This window comes from Saimiri boliviensis, chromosome 16 (assembly GCF_048565385.1).
Source record: "Saimiri boliviensis isolate mSaiBol1 chromosome 16, mSaiBol1.pri, whole genome shotgun sequence".
NCBI lineage: Eukaryota > Metazoa > Chordata > Mammalia > Primates > Cebidae > Saimiri > Saimiri boliviensis.
In genome coordinates this window covers 4058273-4073164 of record NC_133464.1, presented here as the reverse complement: position 1 = coordinate 4073164, position 14892 = coordinate 4058273, and the positions used below count along the sequence as shown (strand labels likewise).

The 14892-nt window shown below is 43.6% G+C and overlaps 1 long non-coding RNA gene across 2 annotated transcripts; it reads right to left on the bottom strand.

Annotated features, from left to right (window-relative positions):
• Positions 1-1640: 1640 nt before the first annotated feature.
• LOC141581585 (uncharacterized) lies at positions 1641-14694 on the bottom strand. Of its 2 annotated transcripts, XR_012514279.1 has the most exons (3): positions 5667-14694; positions 2639-2867; positions 1641-2106 (listed from the first exon to the last, which is right to left on the bottom strand). It is a non-coding gene; the product is annotated as an uncharacterized LOC141581585 (long non-coding RNA). The 2 variants fall into 2 exon arrangements; XR_012514278.1 differs by lacking the exon at positions 5667-14694 and having other exon boundaries at positions 2639-3224.
• Positions 14695-14892: the final 198 nt, after the last annotated feature.

Below are 14892 nucleotides of genomic sequence, written 5' to 3'. Positions count from 1 at the left end.
TTAGCAACACCTGTTAGAACCTGGGTGCGGTGGTATCTTTCAACTTGACGTCAGTGGCACTTTAAATGATTTCAAACAGAAGGGCTCCAGCTGGTCCTGGAGCTGCTGGGTGCCCTTATTAGGATGTGCATCATATAAATATAGATGTGTACATAACACAAATATAGATCCCCTTACAGTACACTCTGTGCTTGTATTGTTTGCACAGTCATAAAGAGCCTGCTCATTTTAGGAAAGAATGTTTTCCCCCAGGAAATGCAACTTTCTTTTTTCTTTTTTCTTTTTTTTTTTTTGCAGTTTCAATTACAATTGTAAAGGAAAACATTTGAAATGAAAAGTTAAAAATAAAACCATCATTTCAAGGGAACAATGAAATGTAAGCTCAATGCACAGTAGGATTTTGTATTTTTAATCTCCACCAAGTGGTTTAAAAAATTAATTTTGTAAACATTCGATGAAATGGGAAGGTAAAACAACATGCGAAACAAACCAGAGGACATTACCTGTCACCTGTTTACCTGTTCTGAAAGCTACCCTGGAAGGCCAAAAACATCGGGTAGAAGGCCATGAGATCATTCACCATGAGTGAGTCCTGAGCTTCTTGAATATCAACCACCCAAATCCAGAAACCACCTTCCTGTTGCTTTGGCCCAATTCCATGAAACAACTCATTTCCTTGGGACTCCATTAGGAAAAGTTAAACTTGCCTCTTTTTTTTTAATCACTTTTTATTTTTAGATTACAAAAGTAGTATCTGTTCAATGCAAAAACCTTGGAAAACTCATAAAAACTGAAAGATATTTTTAAAATCATCTGATACTCATAATTCCACTCCCCACTGTTATAATCACCATTAACATTTTGGTACGTTTCTTTCTGGCTACTTCCCTGTGTTCCTATACATACGTCAGTGTTTCCCTCCCTGACTGGTGTTTGGCCATGTGTGCTGTGTGGAGCCTACTTCTCACTTAGCAATACGTTATAACGTTTTACCAAATTTGAAATATCCTTCTCTGGCCTGATGTATATCGACTGCATAGTATTCCATTGCGTGAATTTTATTATATGGATTATTGCAATATCTCTGAACCAAACACTTAATTTTGGAGTCTTCCAGTTAGTTTGCCATTTTACCTATCTACACACACATACACAAACGCATAGATGTGCATTATACATATTACATACATCATACAATGGATATAAAATTTGCATGCGATCTTCAATAACTTTTGTCAAACATGCCGTAAATTACCTACCTTACATCTACTTTTCTTTTCTTCCTTGTTAATATGACTCTGATTTTGTTCAGTGTGGAAATATCCCTGGCTAAATTATTTCGACTCTTATGTCACAAAGTCTAGTCAATACAGTGTAAGGAGCAAATACCGAGTGGTGCTTCTGGGACGGCCCTTTGAAGAGGAGCAGAGGTGGCCGGCCTGTCCCCGTGGTCCCGCCTGTTTGTGTTGACTGCTCCTTTTGTTTTGCCTGGAACATGGATACCGTGGGCAGAGGTGGGCAGCCGTCCTAGGGCCTGGACAGGAAAACCACGGGTCTGGAAGGGCACGGCGGGGAGTGGAAAGGAGGCTGAGGCCGGATTCTAACACCATCACAGGGCCGTTGTCTTAGCCCTGGACTACTTTGTTTTTCTTTTTTTGTTGTTGTTTTTCTGTTTTTTGTGGGTTTTTTTTTTTTTTTTAGACGGAATCTCACTGTGTCACCCAGGCTAGAATGCAGTGGCACAATCTCGGCTCACTGCAACCTCCATCTCCTGGGTTCAAGCAATTCTACTGCCTCAGCCTCCTGAATAGCTGGGATTACAGGCACCCGCCACCACACCCAGCTAATTTTTGCATTTTTAGTAGAGACAGGGTTTCACCACATTGGCCAGGCTGGAAAGCCAGCCTAATGCCTGTCCTTCTGGAATCCTTCTTTGGTTTCCTAAGACTGCAGTGTCAAGGAATGCAGACTTGGAGTCATCACGTATCGGCCCTCACACCACTCCCAGCTCCGGCCAGTGACAATCTCCATCTCCTCCTTCCTTCAGGCTCAGCATCTCCCAGTCATCACTGATTCCTCCTTCATCCTCGTTCTCAACTTCTACCTCTAGAATCACAAAAACACAGACTTTAAGATGTGAAGGGCCCGTGAGGACGGCTAAGGGCTTAGCTCAATACCCTAATGTTATAGATTAGAAAACCCAAGCCTGGGGGAGCAGAAGGGGCCTGCCCACCATCTCACCGCAGGACGGGAGGGGATTTGTCACTACAAACACTTTCCGAGAAGGACTTGTTGACTGCTTGTCCAGTGCTCCTTCCATTGTATCATCCTTGCTTCTCAAATGACACTGTGCTGACACCATTATTCTAACTCTGTTCCCAAAATGTCCTTTTGGTTGATATCAATTCTTTCAAAAATCTGAGTCTCAGTGTGTCACCTGCAGCAGATACTGGAACAGGATAGAATTTAAGCTGTCATTGTGGGTCCTATTCTATTTGCTCACAATTTACATCCCACTCTGTTGCCTGTCACGTGAGTACACTCACCCCACAATCTCCCCCGACATCACTTTCCTCACATCTGGGATGCCGCCCAGCTCTCCCGTCCACCCTAGTCTCCCCTGTCCCCAGGCACTCACCCGAAGCTTTGCTCTGAACACTTCACGAAAAGCAACCTTGGCCAGGTGCGGTGGCTCACAACTGTAATCCTAACACTTTGGGAGGTGGAGGTGGGTGGGTCAGGAAACTGGTCGAGTGTGGTGGTGCGGGCTTGTGATCCCAGCTACCCGGGAGGCTGAGGCAGAAGAATAGCTTGAACTCAGGTGGTGGAGGCTGCGGTGAGGCAAGATCATGCCATTGCACTCTAGCCTGGGCAACAAGAGCGAAACTCTGTCTCAGAAAAGATAATAATAAAGAAGCAACCTCTTCTCCTTTTACTGTCCTTTAGTTTTATTTTTTCTTTTCGTGGGTGCATAGTAAGTGTATAAATTTATGGGGTACATGGGCTATTTGGATACAAGCATACATGAGTAATAATCACATCAGGGTATATCCATCCCCTCAGGCATTCATCATCTCTTTGTGTTACCAACATTCCAGTTAGGATCTTTTAGTTCTTTCCAAACTTACAATTAATTACTGCTGACTGTAGTCACCTTGTTATGCTTTCAGATACTAGATCTCATCCATTTTAATTCTATTTTTGTGCTCATTAACCAGCTCTGCTCTCCACCCACCCTCCCCATAACTGCCCCCCCAGCCTCTGGTAGCCATCCTTCTGCTCTCTGACTCTGTGAGTTCATTGTTTTAGTGTGTAGCTTTCACAGATGAGTGGGAACATGAGATGTGTGTCTTTCTGTGCCTGCTTTATTTCACTTAACATAATGTCTTCTGTTTCCATGTTTCACCAATGATGGGCTCTCCTTTTTCTTGCTGCATAGTTCTCCACCGTGTATACATACCACATTTTCTTCATCCATTTGTCTGCTGGTGGACACAGGTTGCTTCCAAGTCTTTGCTATTGTGAATAGTGCTGCAGTAAATGAGGAGGTGCAGAGATTGCTTCCACGTGCTGATTTCCTTTCTTTCGGGTGTATGCCCCAGCAGTGGGATTGCTGGATCCTATGGGAGCTCTGGTTTTCGTTTTTGAGGTGTCTCCATACTGTTCTCCATAGTGGCTGTGCTAATTTACATCCCCACCAACCACGTACAAGGGTCCCTTTAGTGTTCTGAAGCCATCTCCCTGGGCACGTGACAGATTGTGCCTTGCAACACAGACCTTTGTGGTCTTAGCACCTATCTTATCTCTGTAACTGCATTATATGCCCTTGGAAAACAAGGACAGATGTGTTTCCCCCCACACACTACCTTGTAAAAGGAAGGCATGCAGTGAACATCCCCGAATGCGGGTGTGAGTCCTAACACAATCCTGCAGGTATGCCTTTCTCCTCCCTTGCACTTTTCTAGAATGCTCTGAATACAGTGGACAGACAGCTTGTTCTCTGAACAGTTTAAGATTCTTCTTGAAATGTATTTTCATTTCTTTAGAAAATTAAATAAATGTGATAGCCATGGAATGAGCCAGCGACTCAGACCCATTAACCAAAGATCCAGGTGATGCCACTGGCGACAGCACTGACTGCTTCCTGGGGAACACGTCCTGAGCGGGGATGTCTCCAAAGCTGACAGCTGCAGAGCTGACACGCACCCTAACGCTGACGTCTGGCGATTCATACTCCTTCCGCTTTCCCAGGACAGTTTTCGTTCCTCGCTGCCGCTTTCCTCTCCCACGAGAACCCAGGCAGAGATGGGAAAAATACGTCTTTTCCTGGTGACTTTATTCATTGAAGAAGCTAAAGCGCAATTTTCTTTACAAAGGAGTCGTAGGATGAGAAGGGCAGATTCCCTTCCTCTTGTTCTTTCTGCACGTGCAGTTCTGGGCAGAGGGCCCCCCAAACCCCCAGCACTCCTACTCAAGCCGCTGCAATCCACTCAGCACACAATTCCTTGAGAGTTTGGATGTTTCCAGGCACCAGGAAATAAACATGAATGAACAAAGGATGTCTGCCCTCCAGAGTGCACTGTAACAGAGGCAGTGAGATGTGCATATGTTATTGTACTGTCCTGAAATAAATGCCGTAAGAATAAGGCCAAATCCCAGCCTCGCCATGCAGGAGGAAATGGCAGAGTCCCTCGGGGGAACTTAGGAAATGCTTCTTGAAGGAGCTGATGTTCAGCCCGGTTTTTAAGGATGAGTGGGGATCAGCCGTTGAATGTAAAGGTGGGACAAAGCAAGTGCTTTTGTAAAGACAGAGGTATGAGGAGGGAATGGGCAGCAGTGGGTGTGGCCAGAGCGTCAGTGCTGATGCCTGCAGAGGCAGAGGCAAGGGTGCCTGGACCCAGCCTGCAGGCATGGAGGAGCTCTGGGATGTTCTAAGTGGAAGTAAGGAGATGACATTTGCATTACGTAAAACACCCATGGCCACAGAATGGAGGACGGATTTAGGGAAGTGAGACTGTGGCCGGAAGCCCTTGTGTGTCCTGAGCAAAGAGAAGAGAGCCTGACCGTGGCCAAAGCAACAGAAACACAGAAATACTGACAGACGGTCCCCAACTTACGATGGCTTGAGGTCTTCTTGACTGCACCATGGTGCCAAAGTGGTAGGCACTCAGTAGAAACCACACTTCCAGGGCCATACAGCTCCGCTGTATTTCACTTTTGATACAGTGTTCAATAAATCACACAATATATCTAACACGTTATTATAAAATGGGTTTTGTTAGGTGATTTTACCCAGCTGCAGGCTAATGGAAGTGTCCAGGCATGTCTAAGGTAGGTTAGGCTAAGCTGCAATATTCAGTAGGTCAGGTGTGTTCAATGGATATTGACATGGAATTTCCAACTTACGATGGGTTTATCAGGATGTAATTCCACTGTAAGTTGAGGATCTGCTGTATAATTGGAGCTAAGGAGTGTTACAGGACGATAGATGAGTCTGATATGTTCCTCTGGGTTGATGGACCGCTGGGATGTTGTGTAAACATTTATAGCAAGGGAACTGATTGAGAAATTAATTTACATTTGTGTTTCCCTGTTACAGGTATAACCTTATGGTGTTTTTCCTCTCCCCTGGCCCAAGAAACTTTCGTGCTCTGAGTGTGGGTTACCTGGTTGGAGGAGTGTCAATAGTCACTTTTCGTTTCTCGGTCAGTTGGGAAGTAGCTAAGAGAACCTTCACACTTCGTGAGTCCTGGGAGGATGTGTTGCTTGAAGAACGTGAGATCCAAGTGGCCTCAGCCACAGTTGTTCTGGAGAGCTTGACATTTGCATCCCTCTGATGCCAGCAGCCTGGAAGGGAAGAGCACCTCCGGCGAGCTGGCCTGCAGAGCACGCTGGTGCAAATAGGTGTGGGGATGGGAGGAGCCCTGAAAACAATGGCCTCAGGAATCCCGAGGAGAGAGCTGTCCCATGCCCCTGTTTGGTGCTCAAGAAGGGAAACCTCCTGCTCTGTGGGGGACGGTGACCTTGTCCTCTGTCATGTGGGGTTGAGCAAGAAGCAGCTCCGTGGCAGCCAAGAGGAGCTAAGAGAGGCCCTTCCCCTTATTGCCAGGGCATCCCCGCCTTCAACTGCACGGCCTAGAGGAAGAGGGCTCCCAACCCTAACCAGCATGGGCAATGTTTCTGGGAACCCAAACCCATAGCTTCCCTCCTTTATTTATCCTCTTTTACAACCCATCAGAGCCCTCCAACTGTTGGACAGGGAGAGCGAGAGGTTCTGTGAGAAGAAGGACATTCAGATATATCTACAGAGGACTTTCACCGGTACTCATGGCTCCTTTCTGGATCCTCAGCCCTCTGTGTTTTTCAGAGTCATGATGCTTTCATCATGTCCTACCCTTTGGAAACTGCTGAGGATCAGGACTCTTTATACATTCTCTAGCGATCTCACCATTGGCTTTCTTTTCCTGGCTTTTCCCAGTGTCCTTTTGGAGAATGTCAGGCCTGGGGACTAGACAGGGAAGGCAATGCTGTTTGGGAGCTAAGCCAAGGCTGCAAATTCTGTGCGAAGCCTGGCCCTGCCATGACCAGCACACGACCTGAGGTTAGTTACATAATCCTGGTCACCTCTATTTCTTCACGTATGAAATAGTTAAGTTCCTCCTTCATAGGCTTGTTGTCAGGAAAAAGGAGATACTGCACAAGCTCTTATTCCAATGCCTGGCCCTCGATACAGAAGACACAGGTAAGCAGTCATCTGTCCCAAGGGTGGGCTGCCCTGTGTGGTGCAGACACCCCATGTACTGGGGTCCCTGAGGCATTGCCCCGCCCCACCATGGAATTATCACATCCTTGCTGTGCATTATATCGTCATAGAACAGGCTTAGGGCTCTACCCAGGGAAACGAAGAGAGAAAGGAAAAGGCACAAATCCACAATATTTTCAGCTCCTGCATCCCAGATCATGCAGAAACAGAATTTGGAGACTCTGGGAAACAGGTCTGAGATCCCAGGAGCCAGGAAGGTGCCTGAGTGTCAGTTCCAGAATCTGTCAGAAATAGCTCCACGCTCTCAGGGGCACCCATTGTGGAGATCACTGAGGCAGGGGTTTCTTCCTGGCATTGTTGAGGTTCATTCTGTTTCTCAGAAAGACAGTGTATTTTGCTTGGAGTTTGTTTCCATTTTTGCAGGCCAGGAGCTCTGCCACAGATTTTCTGAGAAGTGAAGTGAATGCTCCTTCTGTCAATCTGAAATTGTTTGGTGAATGAGCTTTTTCTCCCTTTTGCTCCTTTTTTTCTTTATTAAAGCTGACAAATGGGGAAGAAAATGAAAAAGAAAAGAACAAATCCAGTATCACAAGATGCTGGGAAAATAGCTTCTATTTATAGCCTGGTACATTTCAGAGATGTAAACACCTCTGCTAATCGCTGCCCCTGCCGAAGGCCCTGGGGATTACCGAATGGCCCTGGAGAGCTGGCAGCCACATACAGCAGTGCAGCAAGGGCTGACAGGGCTAATTGTGCTCCCAGTTGTTTTCAGAAAGTGGGAAATAAGCTCTGTGTCCTGCCTCCACTCGTGGAACAGCAGAGGGCTACGCGGGCCTCCGTCCCCTCTCACTGAAAGCAGGATCTTGGCCCGCAGGATAAATTTCAGCAGGGTGTGCACAGGGATGGCCCGGCCAAAGCACCTCCGCCTGGACAAATCTAGCCAACAAGACAACAGCAGACAGTCTTGCTCCGAGTGTCAGTGTTGCCACATATTAACCGCGTGATGTGGAGCAGGCCCTTTACCAAACACGAGGCTTTGGAACAATTACAGCGACTGCAGAGATTAGCCTGAGATCTCAATGAAGATAGAGTAAGTGAGAAACTGTCCAGACTTCTCAGTGTATCGGCCACAATTCCTGTCATCCAATCCAAAGTTTCTAGACCTGGAAAGAAACGGTAAACTCTGACTCATAATCAAGCAAAAAAGCATTCTATACAAATAGAGCCCTGAGATGATTCAGATGCTGAATTTAGGAAGACAAGACTTTAAAACAATTGTTATAAGTATGTTCAAACATTTACAGGAAAATTTGGTTATATAAGTGAATAACTGGAGAATATCACCAAGGAAATGGAAACAATAAAATAAGAACCAAGTGGCAATTCTAGAAATGAAAATGCAACATTGGAATTGAAAAAAATCACTGATGGACGAATTAACAGACCAAATACTGCAGAAAAAAGATAAGTAAGCTTAAAAAAATATCGATGGAAATTATCCATGCTGGAAAAAGTAAAACATATGTATTTTAAACAAACAGAGCTTTATGGCTACTGGAACAATACCACACAGCCTAACATATGTGAAATTTGAGTCTGAAAAGAAAACAAGAGAAAATGGAACAGAATTTTCTTCAATAGCAGACAAACTTTTTAAAATTTTAGTAAAAAATTACACATCTAAGAAATTACAATCTACACATCTAAGAAATCATTAACCCCAAACAACATAAATTTTAAAAATCACAGCTGGGCAAATAATAGTGATAATGCTATGATAATGATAAATGACATGATAATGATAAATAAAATGACAATCTTAAAATCAACTGGAGAAAAGAGATGCATTCACTCCAGGAGACAGTGCTACGACTGATGGCAGAGGCCAGAGGACCAAGGTCATAACGGAAGGCACTAGAAGAAGAAAAGTGTCAACCCAGAATTCAATGTCCAGCGAGAATGTCTTTCAAAAGTAAGACATCTGCAGGTAAGAAAAACATGACCAGACTTTCTCAAAGAAAACAGCCCCAGCTGAAGCAAGGCTGGACCAGATGGAAACTGGACCAGATGGAAATTGGGAGGTTCAGAGAGGAATGAAGAGTCCCAGAAATGCATCTGCAGCCTTTCATCTTAGGAGACTGAAATGGATCTAATGAGCCCAGCATTTCCTTGATTTCCTGGAATAAGTTTTCTGTAAAAGGCAAAGACAAGTGAGACTCAGCCCCACTTCTAAGGCAAGCCCAGTGGAGTCATTGCCTTTGAATACTGCCCACAAAGTATGGTCAGCCTTATTTGTACATTGCCTGGGGTATCCAATGAAGAGGAGAAATATTCACCTCTGCTTCATAGGCTGAACGGACATTCTGTGAACATTGATCCTACCTGGCCTCCACAGGGAAACAAATTGTACCCTACATCCTTATCCAGAAAAAAGTCCTGTGCATGCTTCGCTTGTGCAAGAGGGGTTGTTCAGGATTACCCAGGAATGGGGTGTCCTGGCATGACAGAAGAATGTATGCAGCAATTGCAGATTCAGACAGAACACTGCTTAAAAAACAAAAGTCATCAATTGTACATTTCTATCAATGGCTTTAAAATCAACCATTGAAAATCTTGCTTAATTGGAACAGACACTGCAAGAGTCAGTACCCACACCAGATTTCATGTCGCAGAAGGTCGTTGTCACCTGACATAGACTCTATGATGGATATGGGATGTCAATTAAGCCAAACGGACTCAGAGAATTTTCCACACCAAACTTCTTTTCACATATGCTAGGATTTGTCCTCCTAGGCAAAAACCAATGAAAAACAAAAAATAAAAAGTATCTCCCCATTCAAGATACAGAAGTTTTTAAGTAAAAGCTCCACAGGGTGGAGGCAGCCATCTAATGTCCACTGCTGGGCTGCTCCAGAGGAAGCAGGACAGTGTTCTTGGTGAGGACAGTGACACAGAGAGTGAAGTGGGGTCCACTGCCTGAAGAGGCCCACCCTCCAGGGCTGCGCCCCCCTCCCTGCTGAGCAGGCTTCTGACTCAGGCTGGGTCGCAGGCTCACACTGCCAGGAAATTCACTCAATAATGAAATATTTATTTTATGCCCATTACATACCAGGAGAGCTCATAGCTCCAGGGACAGGGCAGTGAGCAGGACATGGCCCCCGAGACACTGGGGAGACAGCAAGTGGAGGTACGGATGAGTGCCCCCAAATCTACCACACCCTGTTCCCTGCAGACAGCTGCACAGACACAGTGTTGTGTGTTATACCTGGAGGAGCTGTAGCCCAATTAAGCCTGGAGAAGCTCTGCAGATAAAGCAGCACCTCCAGGGAGACTTGCCAGACATTAAGGCATAAATGAAGTGGCAAAAGACACTGTCATTTCCATCTATTTACTCCCTGGCCAAAATCAAGGCATAGAGAAAGGTCATCATTAAATTCTACATCTTTTCTGCTATTCCTCCGAAATGGTGACAGAAGTTCATCTATTGTACTTTGGGGATGTACCAAGGGTAAATATCTGAGCAGTTTTTAATGCTGAGGCCTAATGCAGTAATGGGTGAGTCATAACATTTTACAAACACAATTTCCCAAATGTCCTTATATATATGGAAAAATAAATATTTAATTTTTTTTTTTTTTTTGGTCCAAGAATTCTAGACATGAGAATAGAGAAATCTGGTGACAAATTTTTTTTCTGTCATTCAATGTGACCAACAGTGCCATGACCATATTAATACTTAAAGTGTCAATGTATAGAATCATGGTTTTGTTCTCATGATGTGATCACCAAACTGGTTCCAATCACTAGGCTTGGAGGGTTGACTCAAGAACAATTGAACAACCTCCGAATCCTGCTTCATTTCTCAGCTGCTGCCTAAATGTTCCCATACTGTTTCTCCAGTTTGTCATAAAGATTGGAATCTATTGACATGCAAAATCTCCAACAGAGACTCCTGCTTTAAAACTCCACATCTTAGTGGCAGTGCGATCTGAGAGCACATCATATTGTCAATGTGCTCTTTGTGGAGAGGAGAGAGGGGAGAGGGTGAGGGCCCAGAAAGGAGAAAGCAGAATGAAGACAGGTGGGGCCGAGATTCGGAAAGTGGATTTTGTTTTCTTAACGAGCGTCCTCCAGTCAGCCAGGGTTGGGGGACTGAGGTCACAGCCTGGGCTCCGATGACATCACGCACATGCTTACTCCCTCACTCCATTTTGAGCTTCACATCAAACCTCACTCTCCTCACTGCACAGTCTCTGACTCACAATGGTTTGATTTACACTTTTCCAACTTCACAGTGGCGTAAAACCATTGCAACTTTGACATAACGCACAGTATTCAATATGTCACATGAGTTATTCAATACTTTTTGTAAAGCAGGCTGTGTGTGAAATGATTTTGCCCAACTGTAGGCTGTTATAAGTGTTCTGAGCATGTTTAAAGTAAGCTAGGTGGCTATGATGTTGGGTAGGTTAGGTGTATTAAATGCATTTTTGACTTACAATATTTTCCACTTATGAAGGGTTTATCAGGTTGTAACTCATTGTAAGTCAAGGAGTATCTGTATTCTAAATGCAACATGGAAATAGCAAAAAGATGACAGTTAAGCTTACAAAAAAGAATTAAATATCCCCAGTATCTCACACTTTTAAGCTATTACAAAGTATTAAAGTTCTCAGTAAAGAAAGCCATTAATATGCATATATTCATGACAAGTAGCATTACTGTGCCATGATTTGGCCCCCGTCCCAGTGAATACACAAAGTATATATGCAAGCAATTTGTTAGCGAGAAAAACACAAATGTCACTAACACTTAAAAAAATACCTGACCTCACTTCACATTAAAGCAATGAGATATATATCATCTTTTACCTACAACATCAGGAAGCTTGAGAGAAAGAGGAGACAGAGTTACCCTACTGTTGGAACCCCTCTGCACAGTTCTGGATGTCTGAAGACTGCACCCTCTTTGGAAAGAAATTTGGCAATGCATATTAAAAACAGTCATACATTTTTATCCATTAATTCTACTTCTGGGAATCTATCCTAAAGAAATAACCCAAAATTCAGAAAAGGCATTAAGCAAAAATATTTCCATTACAGCATGGCTTATCATAATGAAAAGTTCAAAACAAGTTTCCTACTCAACATCAAAGAGATGGTTCATCCAAATAGTGCAATCCAGGAGTGATATTCAAAATAATTCCTGTCTGTATTTCATAAAGCATGGCATGGCCACTTGGAACGGATCCCAGTCCGTCAGCATGGACACCACCCTGACCCCTACATACATGTGCACTGAGAGAGTATCAGATTTGTGCAGCCACACTTTGAATGTACTTCAAAAATCCATGGAAACATTGTTTATGAAGGTTTCCTAGAAAATGGGGAAATGCTTATTATATGTAAATAAGTATTTGAAAAGAGCAAAAGACTGGTAGAACTATAATAAAATGTTAACCATGGTCATCTCTGAATCTTGGGATAACAGATTTTTTTCTTCCTTGTGCTTTATTTCATTTCCAAATATTCTATAAATAGCATTATGTTTATAATCGAAAAAAATTGAAATGCTTTCAGCAGCATAGTTCTACATATTCAAATATTTTCACTTATCTGCCCCAGGACTTCCATGGGATACCATCTCTCAGCCTAACAGGAGTGCATGTTAATTCATTTTTCATGCCCATCCGTAGAACAGTCTGGAAAACATTATCCACAGTTAAAATAATTGAGTGCTTGCACTTTTGTGCTTTAGCAGATAATATTTCCCCCCACTGTTTTGCTAACATTTAGAAATTTTTCAAATGATATTTAGGAGGTAGATCTAACTTTTTAATTAAAATTTTTATGGAAATAAACTTAGATTCACATGCAGTTGTAAGTATAATAGGGAGAATGCTCACGTACCTTTTATTCGTATTCATGCTAGCATCTTTCAAAACCATGGTACAATATCACAACCAGGATACTAACATTGATACCATCCACCTGTCTCATGCAGCTGTCTCCAGCTTTATCTGGACTCTGTGTGTGTGTGTGTGTGTGTATGTGTGTGTGTGTGTGTGTGCACGTTGATTCTATAAATCTTCATCACGTGTATATTTGTATACTCATGACCATAGTCAAGACACAGAGTTTCCCCCACCACAGGGATCCCTTGGACTAACTTGTTTCTGACTCTTAAATTGCAAGCCATATAACCTGTCATTAGCCAATCTGTGTACTCACCTCTGCAGTGCATAAATCACATTAGACATTCTAGTATTACAATCAGAGCTTGTGAAATGAACGAAACCCTGATATCTAACATCTTCAAACACTGAAAGTATTATTAAAGAAAAAATTAGTGGAAGTGAAGAGATGTAACTTTTTCTCCATGGCTGTAACGGTGGAAAAAATGCTGAATCTACAAAGATGTTCCTCCATGTACCAGCTGGTTAAACTCAAAAAGGGTGCTTTGGTCAGGACCCTCTCCCTATCAAAGAAACAAAAGGGGTTTTTATTTTAGTGTCCATTTTGACAGGCCTAGTTTAACAAAGTTATTTAAGTAGAATAAATATTCCCTATAGTACTCTAAAGAGTTCAATTCGGTGTTCATTTATTCACACCAGAGTGTTAATAGTCCCTGATATGCAAGTAGCCTTCTCTAGAAATAAAGATAAACTAAATCCTCAAGCTTCTCCTACTACTTCGGACCACAAGTGTGCTGGCCATAGCCATGGGTGATGGGCAGGGAAGTCAGCAGTTGGGCACAACTTATCATACAGAACTTCCTGAGCAAGCAACAGGTGTGCAGCCCCCAGAACTGAAAGATGAAAACAAAGTATAAACCATCCTTAGAAGTCGGTAAGCTGGGGGCCAGAGACCAGACACAGGACTGGCCAGAGAGGCTCACGTGTTATTAGCAGGTGAACTTTGTTATCCGAGGACATTAGCCCTGTCTTTCTGGGGTTTCAGACTTGGTGATAACTCCAGAAGCCACTGCCCACAGTCATATATGTGTCACTTAAGGGATTATTGTTGACCATAAACATTGTAATGAACTCACTTGGATGTAGGAAAATGTAGGAGTGGCAATTCAAGAAACAGCTGCACATACAAAACACGGCAGCCTGGCCATCTCTAATATCTAATAGGCTAATCAGCACTTTTAAAAACAACATAAAAGTCATTGTTAGAAATATGAGCATAAATCATCCCATAGAGAGCACCTTCCAAGCTGCTAGGAAACACCCATCATGGAAAGCTTGTGGAATCCCCTTGTACCCATGGATGCTGGAGTGTATAATGGTGGCCTCTTTGGGCAGTCTACTAGTCGACTTGTACTACTGTAATAGAATACCACAGATTGGTAGACTTAAAAACAGAAATGTATTTTCTCGTGGTTCAGGAGTTGAAGGTGCTAGCATGGCTGGCTTCTGGTGAGGACTCTCTTCCCGGCTTGCAGACAGCCACCTTCCTGCTGTGTCCTCACTTGGCCTTTTCTCTGCACCTGTGCATCCATCATGTCTCTTTCTCTTTGCAAGGATGCTGATACTACTGGATTGGAGCTCCATTCTTATGTTTCATTTAACCTTAGTTACCAACTAAGAGACCCTATCTCCAAACAGAGTCATACCAGAGTCAGGGCTTCAGTATATGAATGCAGGAGAGTATAATTCAGTCCATAACAGGAGTCTTTGAAAACTAGAGGTTCTAATTAAATTTCAGAAGTCATTCAGGTACCATTTTCAAAGACCAAGTTCTTTTCTCACACTTTTCCTCCACCGCTAGAGGAAAGGACCCTGGTGTTCAGAACAGCACAGAAAGCAGCAAGTCCTGGAGGTGCGCAGGATGAGGGGATGCTTGAGTGGGAGCTGAAAGGAGAGCACCTAGGAATGCCTTCCAGCTTTCCGCCGCATGCCCCACCCTGACAACCCTCTCTAACCCCACATCCCCTTCCCACCTGGAGTTAGACTAAAGAGGATCGTGCTAGAGGAGTTGCTACACCTGGAAATGTTCAATTAATACCTGTGGAAATATTTCCTTAACCTCACTCTTCCCTTTCCTCCTCCTCCCACCAAAAGGCCACAGAATTTTTGCTTATATGAGTTTCATCTACAAAAGACACCCAGCATTTCCACCACA